The sequence below is a fragment of the Eumetopias jubatus genome, unplaced genomic scaffold (genome assembly GCF_037043125.1).
Source record: "Eumetopias jubatus isolate StellerSeaLion01/CBP00866 unplaced genomic scaffold, mEumJub1_p1.0 scaffold_8, whole genome shotgun sequence".
NCBI classification, from domain to species: Eukaryota; Metazoa; Chordata; class Mammalia; order Carnivora; family Otariidae; genus Eumetopias; species Eumetopias jubatus.
In genome coordinates this window covers 99,292,030-99,305,958 of record NW_028274814.1, presented here as the reverse complement: position 1 = coordinate 99,305,958, position 13,929 = coordinate 99,292,030, and the positions used below count along the sequence as shown (strand labels likewise).

General features: G+C 33.6%; 1 pseudogene; it reads left to right on the top strand.

Annotated features, from left to right (window-relative positions):
* Positions 1-4,071: 4,071 nt before the first annotated feature.
* Positions 4,072-13,729, top strand: LOC114199443 (small ribosomal subunit protein eS17 pseudogene; annotated as a pseudogene).
* The last annotated feature ends 200 nt before the right edge of the window (positions 13,730-13,929 follow it).

Below are 13,929 nucleotides of genomic sequence, written 5' to 3'. Positions count from 1 at the left end.
TGGACTTTGAGGACTATACACCCAAGTCCTCACTGTGATTTTGCTGTATGCTAGGTGCATGACTTTGAAGAAATACTTCTATATGTACCCCAGCTTCCTCCTCTAAAAATTGAGAACAGTAATAATACTAAACTTATGGGATTGTTATGAAAATTAAATGATATAATAAATACAAACCAACTTTTACTCTGGTGTACAGTCGTAAAAACTTTGAACGTAAAAAGCATCACAAATTTTACATGTCCAAACTAGAATACTTTTTTCACCCATCTAACATCCCTACTACAGCTTTTGACATGACTCACTCCCTTTCTTCCTTCAGTTCATTGTTCAAAGATGACAATAAATAGTATATGTTAAGGATATTGTTCATTTACTAATGGTGCCACTCATTCTTCAGTAAAGTAAACTCATTCTTCAGTACTCTGTAGAAGTTTTCAACAACTTTATGTCTGAAAAGGTGGATACTAATTACTAAATCTGACTTTTTTAAAGATTAGCAATCAAAAAATGGATATATCTGATTTTAGATTAGGGCCTCATTTTATAATAACTGAATTATTTTCAAAAAGTTCTATTTTCTTTTATGTAGTCATGCACTAATTTATAGATTAACATATTTTATCAACATTTGAAAATATCCCTTTTTTGAAATTTCCTATTATCTTTGGACTAAAATGTTAAATTATTCAGCTTTTTCCAATGAATAAAGTATAATATAGGGAAAGATTTCCTTGTATTTGATGTATTTCCTATATTTAATAAAAATAATTGTGGAGTAGTTTATACTTAAGTTAGTGGAATGAATCTATTTCCTTAATAAGGATATTTGTCATTTAGATATATATTTTCAAATATAAGTTTGAAAACACTGCCTTTCACTGAGATCTCTTTCATTCATAGTGACAGAGGAACCTAGGTCTCATCTGTATTAAACACTCTGACATACTCTAAGAAATAAAAGAAGGTCAATGTGCTTGCAGCATAGAAAGCAAGAGGAGAATAATAGGTAATGAAAATACATTAGTAGTCCACAAGGAATTTCACATACTATTTATATACATGTTTTTGATATGTTAAAGTTTGTATGTATGCATAAATTTTAATTGCTATAATATAATCAGAAAGGATTAGGATTACTTTTAATATTAGCATTTCCCCACTTTTGTAGTTTCTACAAAGATGTTTAGGCCTGTAATCACCTTAGTTGCAATTTTTTTTATGTTCAAATTTTTAATGTTTAAATTTTAGGGCCTAAAGCAAACTTTGCCTTCACAACACCTCTCCTCCTAGCATTAGCTTTACAAAGGCCTGAGCTTACTGAGAGAAGAGGAAAAAGTGTGCTTTTAGTAGTGGTGGTAATGGTCAGATTTATTTCTATTTTACTTTTATAAATAATGGGATATTTCTTAAACACTAAAGTAGTACAGTAATATTCATACGTTACATTAAGGTAACTTAAAACATGACTTTAAAATGCAATGAAAAGCTATTAAGAGTTTATGCAGGTGAGTTACATCACGTAAAGGTATTTTTAAAAGACTACTTAAGAATATTTAAATCTTCATAGAAAAATAATTAGTTAAAGTAATTAAAGAGGCTGGTTAAAAGATTATTACAATAAAAACAACAAAGGATACATCCAATTTTTGACCATGGTCATGACAGAATTCTTATATTTAAAATATAGTTTTGACCTATGATAGAGGTAGGGAAATGTCAAAACTGACTTCCATGGTTTATAGAGAAACTGCGTATGGATGGTGCCACTACCCAGGATGGTAAGATCATGAAGGAATATTGGTGAATTTCTTAAATTACATGGAAAGCTGTTAAGTGGGCATTTGGTCATACAAGTTAGGAGCTCAGAAATATATCCTAGAATGAGATATATGAATCATGCCATTCATTCATGGAATGGTCGTTTTTAAAAGCTGACTGTACAAAGTAAAAGACATGGTTACTGTATTGGTGGCTATTTAGGATACAAGGATTAATTAGGAATTTTTCACTAAAAATATGTTAAGAGCTAGGTTTCATTAGCTTTTCTATGGTTCTCCTGTCATATTGATGTCAACAAAAAGGATATTCTCAGATATTCAAGGGCTTTGAAAAAATCACATCCATGACCCCTCGGTGAAAATTTAATCAAGATGTAATTTAAGTGACCAGGAGACAGGTTGAAATAAATCCAGATTTGGAAGCCATGGTGTAATAGAACTGACAGTGAAAAATGACACCAGTAAAACATGAAGTTAAGAGCAGTAAGGCATGCACATAAATAACTAAAATAAAATGTTGAAAGTAGTGTGTCCCCTGAGAAATGATGTACAAATAAAGTTCAATTTGGTATAGGAAATTGAAAATTTTTTCCATAGCAAAAGATCAGGAATATCTGAGACAGGAGGTGACTATAGAACTGGGTATTTTGGGTAATTAGGATTTGAACAAGGAGGCATAGGAGAGAAATGATTAGGTGCTTCAGAAACCAGCAAGAGCAGTTCCAAGAGGCTGGACAATATACATAGGCTCCTCCCTGTGAGAGGAGCAGGCGTAGCAAGTGGAGCACTGGGTGACTCAGCTGGACAGCTAGTTTAGACCAAACTGAGTTTACCTTTCAATTTACATGTCATTTCACTGTCTTCCATCAAATGGACAATCATTATTTATAGGTCCAACCCAATAATTTTTAATTATCCTAATAGAATTAGAAATAAATAAAATCTTGCTTTAAGACTTCTCTTAAGGAATTCAGTTGTAACTGTCTGACATTTAAAATAAATTGTTCACGTTAAGGTAGGATTTCTTAAGCATTAGATCTGATGTTTATGCGATATCCTATAAGGAAAGATACAAGTAGGGAAAATAACAAAACAAGAAGGAAACAAAACTTTTCAATTTAATTTTTTTTCAGTATTAAAGATATGATTTAAAGATGTGATTTAGAGATATGATTATAAGGCACTTAAAGATGTAATTATAAGGCATGAATTGCAAGTCAATGCTAACTGACTATAAAAGAACTGTAATTAAAGAGAATTCTTAAAATGCTCCTGTACTTAGAAAGTGTGAAAATTACCAGAGGAGTTTTAGTTTGGTCAATAGAATGTGGTTTTAGCAAACAGATTAGCTTTAAAAAGTATTATTCTTCAAAAGAAAATTTGATGAGTAAATTACTAGACAGAAAATTGTTCCACATAGTTGCAGCATGATGTACACTGTATATGAATGTGAGACTCTTAGAGTACATATAATTTTATAAATCTTGTACTTATTTCAGGCTCATGCTTGCACCGATGTTAATATTAAATTCCTAAATACACAAAACAAGTAATTCAATAAATACTTAAAAATAGGAGAGTTAAAATTTTGTTTAATTCATCATAATTTAAAAAAAAGCCTTATTTTCCATGAGTTTTCTGTTTCTTAGTGTAATGAAATACTTCCTGTCTGACCTTCCCCCCGCTTTTTTACAACTTAGAATGGTAGCACAGACTATGTAAATTATTGTAAGCACATAGTCAGAAATCTATAGAACATTTAACAGAACTAAAGAAAATCAAGCAAAAGAAAAAAAATAAGGATTGCAGCAAAAATGATGCCTATAAAAAACTGTTTTCATTACTCTTTCCTGTCTCATCACTATCTATACTTGGCATATTCTTCTTCCACTTTTGTTCATTAAAACTGAACTCAGATGGCATTTTCTCAATAATCTTTCTTTTCTGTTCTCCCAGAATGTGAGATAAGAGTCAGGTTATATACTTGAAATCTGTCATCAGATAAACCTAATTTGTGTCTAACCCTTGCACTCCTTACTTTGCAAATTTGAAGTTACTATTCTGTCCTAAGGGGACAGAGAGAGATAAGTGTCCCTGCCTCAGGAATTTCTATGAGGATTTAATGAACTTGTATATGTAAAGAGCTTAGAATTTTTACATGTTGTATAATATTTTCATGTTGTACTGTAAATGCTTCTGCTCTATGGTCCTTATTCTCTGATTTTTCCTTAAATTCACTCTGATGTAATTATTCTGCATCCAAAACACTGAAAATCAATGACCAACAACCATGGCGGTAAATCCAATGTTATTTCTTAATTCTCATCAAATTGCAGCACTGTTGGACTAAATCAATTGATTACTACCTCCTCAGGAGAATATTTTAATGTTTGGCTTCCAGGGCCACTCCCCATCACTGTTTTTTTCCTCTTCAATCACTGGCCACTCCTTCTCAGTCCCATTTGCTGATTCCTCATATCCTCAGTCTCTTAAAGATGGAGAGACCCAAGGCCCATGAGCCTTTCTGCTCCATACCCACTCCCATGATAACCTCATGCAGCCCATATGCTGAAGGCTCTTATATTTGCATCTACTATGAGCGCAATATTTGTCTATACAATGGTCTACTTAATGTCTCCATTTAGATATCTAAGAAACATTTCAAACTTGATCTCCTTTGCACCAGTTCCCCCATCCCAATCTGCTCTAGTCTCATTCTCCCACACGTCTCAAATGATGGCAGCTCTATCCTATTTGCATAGTCCCAAACTCAGGTGTCTTCTTTGTTTGTCTCTTTTTCTCATACACCACATCAAATCCATTCATTGGCTAAACTTTAAAATATATAGTATATAGAATTAGACATTTTCTTACCCATCAATTACTCTATTTTTTTAAGATTATTTATTTATTTATTTATTAGAGAGAGAGAGAGAGAGAGAGAGAGAAACAGCATGAGAGGGGAGAGGGTCAGAGGGAGAAGCAGGCTCCCCGCCGAGCCGGGAGCCCAATGTGGGACTCAATCCCAGGATTCCAGGATCATGACCTGAGCCGAAGGCAGTCGCTTAACCAACTGAGCCACCCAGGCGCCCTCAAGTACTCTATTTCTGTTCCAAGTCTGGATTATAATAAAAAAGCTCCTTGATTCCATTATCTGTTCCTCTAGAGTAGCTTTTTAATACAGACGCCTGAATGATCCTTCATAAAACATACTTAGATCGTGTTCCTCCTTTTCTCAAAAAAATTTGCAATGCCTCTCCATTTCATTTAGCACAAAAAAGAACCCAGTGTATTTAGAATGTCCTAAAAGTTTCCACAAATCTTTTCCCTACTTCTTTGATGTCCACCAAAGCCAATGGCTTCCTTTCTGAATGTTGAGCTTGCCAATTAGGTTTTTACCCCAGGATCCTTGGACTTGCTCTTCTCTCTGCCCATGATGTTCCTCATTCACAAATCCACAGGCTAGCTCCCTCATCAACTTTAGCCCTTCACTCAAATACAACTTTCTAAATAAAGAGGTTCCTCATGGCTGCCCTATTTTAACTTGCAGCACTCCTTATCTTCTTTCCTTGCTTTAGTTTTCCCAATAGCATGCATAACTGACTTTACCTGTACTTTGTCTTACATCATGAGAAAGTAATCACTGTGGGAGTGATTACTCCTCTCCCTCCCTGATAGTTCAGTGATAAACCTAAAACCTAATAACCTAGAACAATAGCTGGTGAATAATAGACCTGCAATAAATATTTGATTAATTTAATTGGGTTGAATTGAATCCTTTCTTTGGATATTGTGTTAGTCTGCTTGGGCTGCCATTAATAACAACAACAACAACAAAAACAACAACAAAAACAACAAAAACATAGGCAGGTTGGCTTAATAGAAATTTATTTTCTTACAGTGTTGAAGGCTAGAAGTCTAAGATCAAGTTTCCAGTGCTGTTTCGGGTGATGACTCCTTGCTTGTTGACAGCCACCTTCTCACTGTGCCCTCAAAGGCCTTTCCTTAATGCATGCATATGGAGAGAGAGAGAGACAAGTTCTCTGATGCCTCTTCTTGTTAGGGCACTAACCTAATAAGAGGCTCAACTTCTAGGACCTCATATAACCATAATTACTTTCTTAGAGTTCCCATTCCCAAATCAGCCCTTTTGGGGGGAAGGGAGGGCCAGGAATTCAACATATGAATTTTGGAGGGACACATTCAGTACTTAACACATATCAGCTTTCCAATTGAGGCTGTGAACTTTCAGATATGGAGTTAATGTTGTCCATGTTTCTATGTGTAGCACCCAACAAATGAAAATGCTTATTAGTTTACCTAAAGATTGATGTGCATTGTCAGATTTTAAAAGACCACTTAAATATGTATGGAGCATTTGCTATTTTATCATAAATGTATAGAGAAATTTTAAATTAGTCATGTTTCTTTAAAAACCACATGACTGTCCATTTTTTAATATCGTTGTTTTGGAAAGCTTCAGAAAGTCTATAATTTGAAAACCTGAATTTGTACTTGCATTATTACTGAATGGGGTTCTATATAATATTTCTAATAGGAATCAGTAGTAAACATAATAAAAATGAGACTGCTTTGATAAATATCAGAATATCTCCACAATTTAAGTTCCCTTCTTTACTTGTTTTATATATGATACTATTTTTTCTTTGCATCTAGAATAAAGAATTCTCTTTATTCATACAATAAAAAATATTGTAATCTTTTTTTTTCCTTGCCCCCTGAGGTATATGTCCAGTTCATATTTGTTTTTTCTGTTATAAAATAACTCCCCCCTGCAGTGGTCTTCCCAAATACAGTGGTTTGTTTAAATGTAACACTAATAATTCATATACAGTTGTTCTTAAGTGAAATGTTTAAGAATAATCTGTCTTTCGATGAATGGATAAAGAAGATGTGGTATATATACACAATGGAATATTATGCAGCCATCAAAAGGAATGAGATCTTGCCATTTGCAACGACGTGGATGGAACTGGAGGGTCTTATGCTGAGTGAAATAAGTCAATCAGAGAAAGACATGTATCATATGACCTCACTGATATGAGGAATTCTTAATCTCAGGAAACAAACTGAGTGTTACTGGAGTGGTTGGGGGTGGGAGGGATGGGGTGGCTGGGTGATAGGCATTGGGGAGGGTATGTGCTATGGTGAGTGCTGTGAATTGTGCAAGACTGTTGAATCACAGATCTGTACTTCTGAAACAAATAACTCAACATATTTTAAGAAAAAAGGAAAAGAAGATAACAGGAGAGGAAGAATGAAGGGGAGTAAGTCAGAGGGGGAGATGAACCATGAGAGACGATGGACTCTGAAAAACAAACTGAGGGTTCTAGAGGGGAGGAGGGTAGGGGGATGGGTTAGCCTGGTGATGGGTATTAAAGAGGGCACATTCTGCATGGAGCACTGGGTGTTATGAACAAACAATCATGGAACACTACATCAAAAACTAATGATGTAATATATGGTGATTAACATAACAATAAAAAAATTAAAAAAAAAGAAAAAAAAAGAATAATCTGTCTTCCAAGTTCAGCAGTGTCTTCAGAAACTCCTATTAACATCCAGCAGATTGTTATGAGCTATTCATTTAATCTAAAAAGTACTTTTCCATTCTTTTTTTTTTTTTTTTGTTAAATGTATGTGGATAATTAATGAAATAAAAATGTTTCAAGGGATTCCAGGTGATGCACAGTGTACAGTAGATTCTGGGGCTAAGTCAGTTCTAGATATTAGTATCTTCACTTGTAGAATTAGGATTATATGCTAACATACCAAGTACACAGAAAGACTGACTTATAAAAATAGCAATTCCTAATCAACAAAGTGGAATAAAACAGGAAGGAAGAACATAAAAGACATGATTAACCAAAAGAATAAAAGGTTCCAAAGCTATGGAAGTTTAATAGAATAAAAGCTTAGGTACAGAATCGAAAAATGATTTGATTTAGCCAATTTCTATAGAAAATAAATATACAGATTCCCACTTTTATTCTAATTTAGAGCATTTTTTTTTCTAATTTAGAGCATTCTTAAAGTAATACCTCCAAAACAAATTGAATCATACCCATCTTGTTTGGGAGATACGTCAACAGATAAAGTTATTAAGTTCCTTTGACAAACATTCCACATATGTCTAATTTATTTTAATTTTGTCAGCAAATATTTTCTCATGCCATGTATCAGAAAGAGATTTTTTTTCCTCCTGAGGTATACACATTGAATCACCATATTTTTATATTTTTTTATAAATACAGCAAAAAACCTTGTCTAGGAAAATAATTTTCAAATTCTTTTGGCTTGACAAATAACTTTGGTCTGTTTATTGCTCTTCAAGAATAACATTTAATTTAAACAATTTATTCTGCAGTAGTGACAAATCTAAGATTTTCTGCTAAGAAATCTCATCCCATTCCCCTCCTGTAGTTTAGCTCAATGAACTCTAAAAATAAAATTTCAAATAATAGATATACATTGAGTTACTCCTAAATAATACTTCAGAATGCAACAGGCTTTGTAGTAAATCTGAATGTAGGAATGATTCCCTACAGATGCCAGAGACCCAGCACAGCCATTGTATTATTAGTTACACCAGGAAGCCTTGTCACAGGACATGACTGCTGAATCTGGAAATACTCTGAAATGTCACAGACCAAATCTCCATTGCCATATAGAATCTACAGAGACTTGTGAAGGTATTTTAAGTTGGATTGACATTACTGCTTCCTTAAAAATTTAGCTTTCAAGAAGCTAATGTTCTCTGGGTCTATTGTTTGCTTCTTCCTATATTGTATGCATATCGTTTCTTGCTAATATTCTTAAATAGCTGTAAATTTTGTTCGATTCAAGTAGGTTATGGATTACAAATGAAATTAGGTATTGAACAACTTAGAGGAAAAAAAACAACTTTCACGTTTTTTTAAGATGTTTAAAACATTCACAGATCCTAAGCACTAACAACAACAAAAATAATTTATTTTATAAAATAGGTGTTTAATTTGATAATAATGAAAAATTCACTATATAAAACTACAGAAATAGTATAAATGTTAAGAAACTTTTCATTTACACATTGTCAGAATTGCTAATCAGGGAAAAATGTAAAATTCAAATTAAAAGAAAACTAGAACTATGCTTTAAACATTAAAGTGTGAATTGGACAATAGAGGCAATAATCTAGATAACTAAAATTAAACCAAAAAACTTCCATGATCATTTCCAAATTTTTAAGCATTTTTTTTTTCTAAGTAGGTTCCATGGGGACCCAGTGTGGAACCTAACATGGGGTTTGAACTCATGACCCTGAGATCAAGACCTGAGCTGAGATCAAGAGTCAGATCATTTCACTTAAGAAAGTGAAATGTTTAATTTAAGAATAATCTGTCTTTCAAGTTCAACAGTGTCTTCAGAAACACCTGATTAACCTGAGCTGAGATCAGGTTACTGAATAGGGTTCTATATAATAATTCTAATAGGAATCAGTAGTAAACATAATAAAAATGAGACTGCTTTGATAAATATCAAAATATCCCCACAATTTTAGTTCCCTTCTTGTTTTATATACAATACTATTTTTTCCTTGCATCTAAAATAAAGAATTCTCTTTATTCTGAGCCACTCAAACACCCCATTTTTTAAGCATTTTTAAAAATATTTTATTTATTTATTTGACAGAGAGAGAGAGAGTGCACATGCACAAGCAGGGCAAACAGCAGGCAGACAGAGATGGAGGAGCAGGCTCCCCGCTGAGCAGAAAGCCCAATGCGGGGCTCGATCCCAGGACCCTGAGATCACTACCTGAGCTGAAGGCAGACACTCAACCAAGCCCCTTAGGCATTTTTAATGGCAAACATTTTTGCCTGATTGTTGGGATAATTTTTTGTAAATTCTCTACTATGTATAGGCACAGCTTTAAAATCAATAAGAACATGGGGCAAAAAAGCTAGTTGTATATTCAGAAAATAATAGTTTATTAAAATAACCGATTTAATGCTTACTTGTGTTTATAATAATGATGTCCATGTTATTTTAATATGAAAGTAATTTTTACTTGAAAAAAATTGTTCAAGCTCTTCTATACTGTTAGGAGTTAGTCAAATAGAGGTAGTCAGGGTGAGGGTCCCCAACAAGAAAATACGGAGTCAGGACAGCTAAAATAAAATAGCACTGACATCCTATTTTGCAGCTTAGACAGGACCACACTGACATTCTGCTTTGCAGTTTTTGCAGAAATGACTTCTGCAAAACGTCCTAAAATAAGACAATTAACCACAAGAGCATTTGTCAATATCATGGGCAAGGGGCAGTTAAGACCTAAGCCCCCACATGTCAGCAAAAAAGGGACCATCAGCATGTGGACATTAACCTACTTGGTAGACAGATATGTGACTGAAGCCCTGATTGGCATGACTCAGCACACCCTGCTTGCTTAAGTTCTGCAAAAGACCTCATAAAAACCCCTAAACTTAGAAATAACGAGGGCAACCCACTCAGGTCCCCCTCCCTCCCAAGGAGCTTTGTACTCTTGCTCAATGAACCTTGCTTTGCCCACCACTCTTCGTCTGGTCTACCTCTTCATTCTTCGAAGTGGCATGGCTAAGAGCCGCGGGCACTAAGGGGACACAAAATCCTGTAACAGTACCAGATATATCTAGAAAATAATTTCTTTAGATTTCTGAAATTGTTTGGAATGTTTATAGATTCTTGTTGTTTTACTGTGTCTCAGAATTTACACTGTATTATAAAATGATTTCATGAGGGCCTAGCCTCTGATGAGATCTTTTTTGGGGTAGGCAAAGGAAGAATGCTAATGCATGTCCATCAGCATTCTATTTAAATTAGCATCAGAATGTTGGCTTTCTCATGAGGGCATATTGTGGCCTATTTTGAAGCCACCCTCCTTAAGATATACATAGTACAGAGTCCAACACAAGCTGTGTGTTGCAAGCACTTAAAATGTGCCTAGTGCACTGAGGAACTAAATTTTAACTTTCATTTAATTTTAACTAACTTAAAATGAAATTTAAGGAGTTACTATAGCTTGTGGATACCACCAGAGAGTGGGATTCTATAGGAAAAGTCAGTTTTATTTTGTGAAGTGTTATGTGAAGAAACATTTTAGAGAAAAAAAGTATACACATTTTCATGGCAGTTACAGACGTGTGGAAACTTCTGTTTTATATTTGTAAGACAAATTGAAAATGGCAATTAAAGCTCAAAATATATATTGATTACTTAGAAAGTTAGAAACAATGGGCCACAAAATTTACTGATACAAAGAGGATAAAGGAAAGTAAAAGATTTTATAACATGTAGATGATTAATGATTTTACAATATCAGTCTTTTTATAGATGTTATAAAACATTATGAAGGGGCTTATATCTCAGAATCTGAAAATTCACAAGATGCAAGTACTTGAAAAGTGAAATTTTAATCATAAATATAAGGCAGTATGTTCTCTCTTTGAGTTGTCTGTGAAAACCCTATCTGTTATATAAGTCAGGTAGAAAGCACAAGTCATGGAAAGGGGGATTGTGTTTTTCAAGTAGCACATAAATCTGAAGCTGATAATTAGAGTTCAAGAGTTTTATTGAGATTATAGTTTTGTTTTCCTTCAACATCATAAATTTAGCAAAGGATTATTGGAAATAAAGATAAAATCACAATGTAGCTGTTAAATTATTCTGCTTTCTTGAGGACTTTCTGAAAAATTATGTTAATATGAATACGTGTAACATTTTATAATTATGCTAAGATGTGTACAGAAAATAACCTGTCAAGTTCTTATTTATCTAGCAGGGAATTTAAACTTCTTTAGTGAAGTTATACTTATAAATTTTTGCTTCATTTCACATTTAAGTAATTACCAATGAGTTTGTTTTAAGATTGCTAAAAAAATCAGTGTTTTTTATGTTTAAAATTATAGACATAAATATCTGAGATGAGTCTAGCTAATAGTCATATGTAAGGACTTTTTTTGTTTTCTAGAGTTTATCCTCTACTGTACATTTATGTTAAATATAATTTAATAAAAAATTTTAATAAAATTTCTAGTCATGAACTTTGAAAGTTCACTAAAAGATATTTAAGATAAAAAACTAAATATTTTATCATACATATCATACATGTGAGTATGTCATTTGGGAAAGGGTTTTCCTGCAGGCCAGTGTTGTGTATTTCACTACATATTATATTTGTCTCCAGAACTAGTTAGCAAGAGTTATGGAGTAAATCCACTATGATGTAAAATATCAATTACATTTTCCTTATGCACCAGTATCTCCTTTTGTCCTTTGCTGCTGCTGTCCAGTGCTGCCATTTGTGTGTATCTGTGTGTCTGCATTATAAAATAATCCATTTGGAGGCTAGCGAAGGGGGAATATTTTGTTTTCTGTTAATTCAATGACAATTTCAATACTAAGCATTCTTGGGGAGCCTGGTGGCTCAGTCAGTTAAGTGTCTGACTCTTGGTTTAGGCTCAGGTCATGATCTCATGGTTCGTGTGATCAAGTCCTGCATGAGGTTCCATGCTCAGTGGGGAGTTTGCTTGAAGATTCTCTCCCTCTGATCCTCACCCTGCTCATGCAAGCATGTGTGCTCATGTTCTCTCTTGCTCTCTAAAATAAATAAGTAAATCTTAAAAAAAACCTAAGTGCTCATGGAGAAAGTAAGATGTTATAGGCAAAGCCTTTTTTTGCATTGTGTATAATGGGAATAAAAATTAACTCATATACTTTCTATTGGGTTTGTTCATCATGACATAGTATATTCCAATAAGGTCATGCATAATCCTAACTAAGCCAACTTCTGAAAAGAATATTTATCTCATTTGCTCTCTCTAAATACAGAATTTGAACAAAAATTTCTAGGTGGGCCCAGTCAGGCTTTATATTATCTAAATGGATTTTTAAATCAAGAAAATTTTGTAGAAACTTTGGAAATAATTTTATTATTTATTATTTGCTATATGTATAAATAATATAAATAATATTATATTATATATATAGATGAATAATAATTTTCACATTTTGGTAATAAGTATAGAAAAAACACCCATGAAACTATCACCCAACTTAAGCAGAAGATTGCAAATAATATTATATGCATAATTCTTATTTATGATTTAATAACTAGTCATTCAACATGGTTCAATCCAGAGTCTTGATTTTGTTATCAAATAATTTTTACTGCCACACACATTACTCTTTTAAAGTGTTTCTTCAATGATTATTAAGAACAGAATCATGTAGCACATAATTATATCTCATTTTAATAGTCAGTACCCTCATGCTCCTATAGATAGTCAAAATAAACAGAACACCAAGAACAGTTACATCAGAACAGACTCTATTCTTGTCCAAACATACCACATCCTACTTTAGTATCTTTATAAAGTGAAACATGCTTGTGCTGACCCTTTCATGACTTTTAAAACATTTCAATAATTTACAGTCTATTCCAACTCCCACTTAGTACTTTCCTTTTATGAGGAAATTGGAATCCTCTTTTACCAGGGACTTGCCAACATAGGTTGTGTTTGCACCAAAACTATGAAGAAAGCAGTCTGGGTTATCACTGAGAAGTACTATGCACGTCTGGGCAACAACTTCCACACCAAGTATGTGTATGAGGAGATTGCCATTATTCCCAGCAAGAAGCTCTGCAACAAGATAGCAAGTAGCAAGCTATGTCACACATCTGATGAAGCCGATGCAGAGAGGCCCTGTGAGAGGTATCTCAATCAAGCTTCAGGAGGAGGAGAGAGAAAGGAGAGATAATTATGTTCCTGAGGTCTCCGCCCTGGATCAGGAGATCACTGAAGTAGATCCTGACACTAAGGAAATGTTGAAACTCTTGGGCTTTGTCCAACCTGCAGGTCACTTAGCCTACAGTTGGGATGAATTCCAAAATGCCATGTGGAGCCACTTGAATCCTTCTGCCATTCTATAATATCTTCAGTAAACTTTGGAAAACAACATAGCAACAAGAACAAAAGAAATTGAAATAAAGTCCCCTATCCTAATATCATTTCTACTTATAATATTTACATATTATAAATTATAGCTATTATAGGGGATTTTGCTGTACACATTTCATATACATACACATACTATAGTTTTCAATTACATA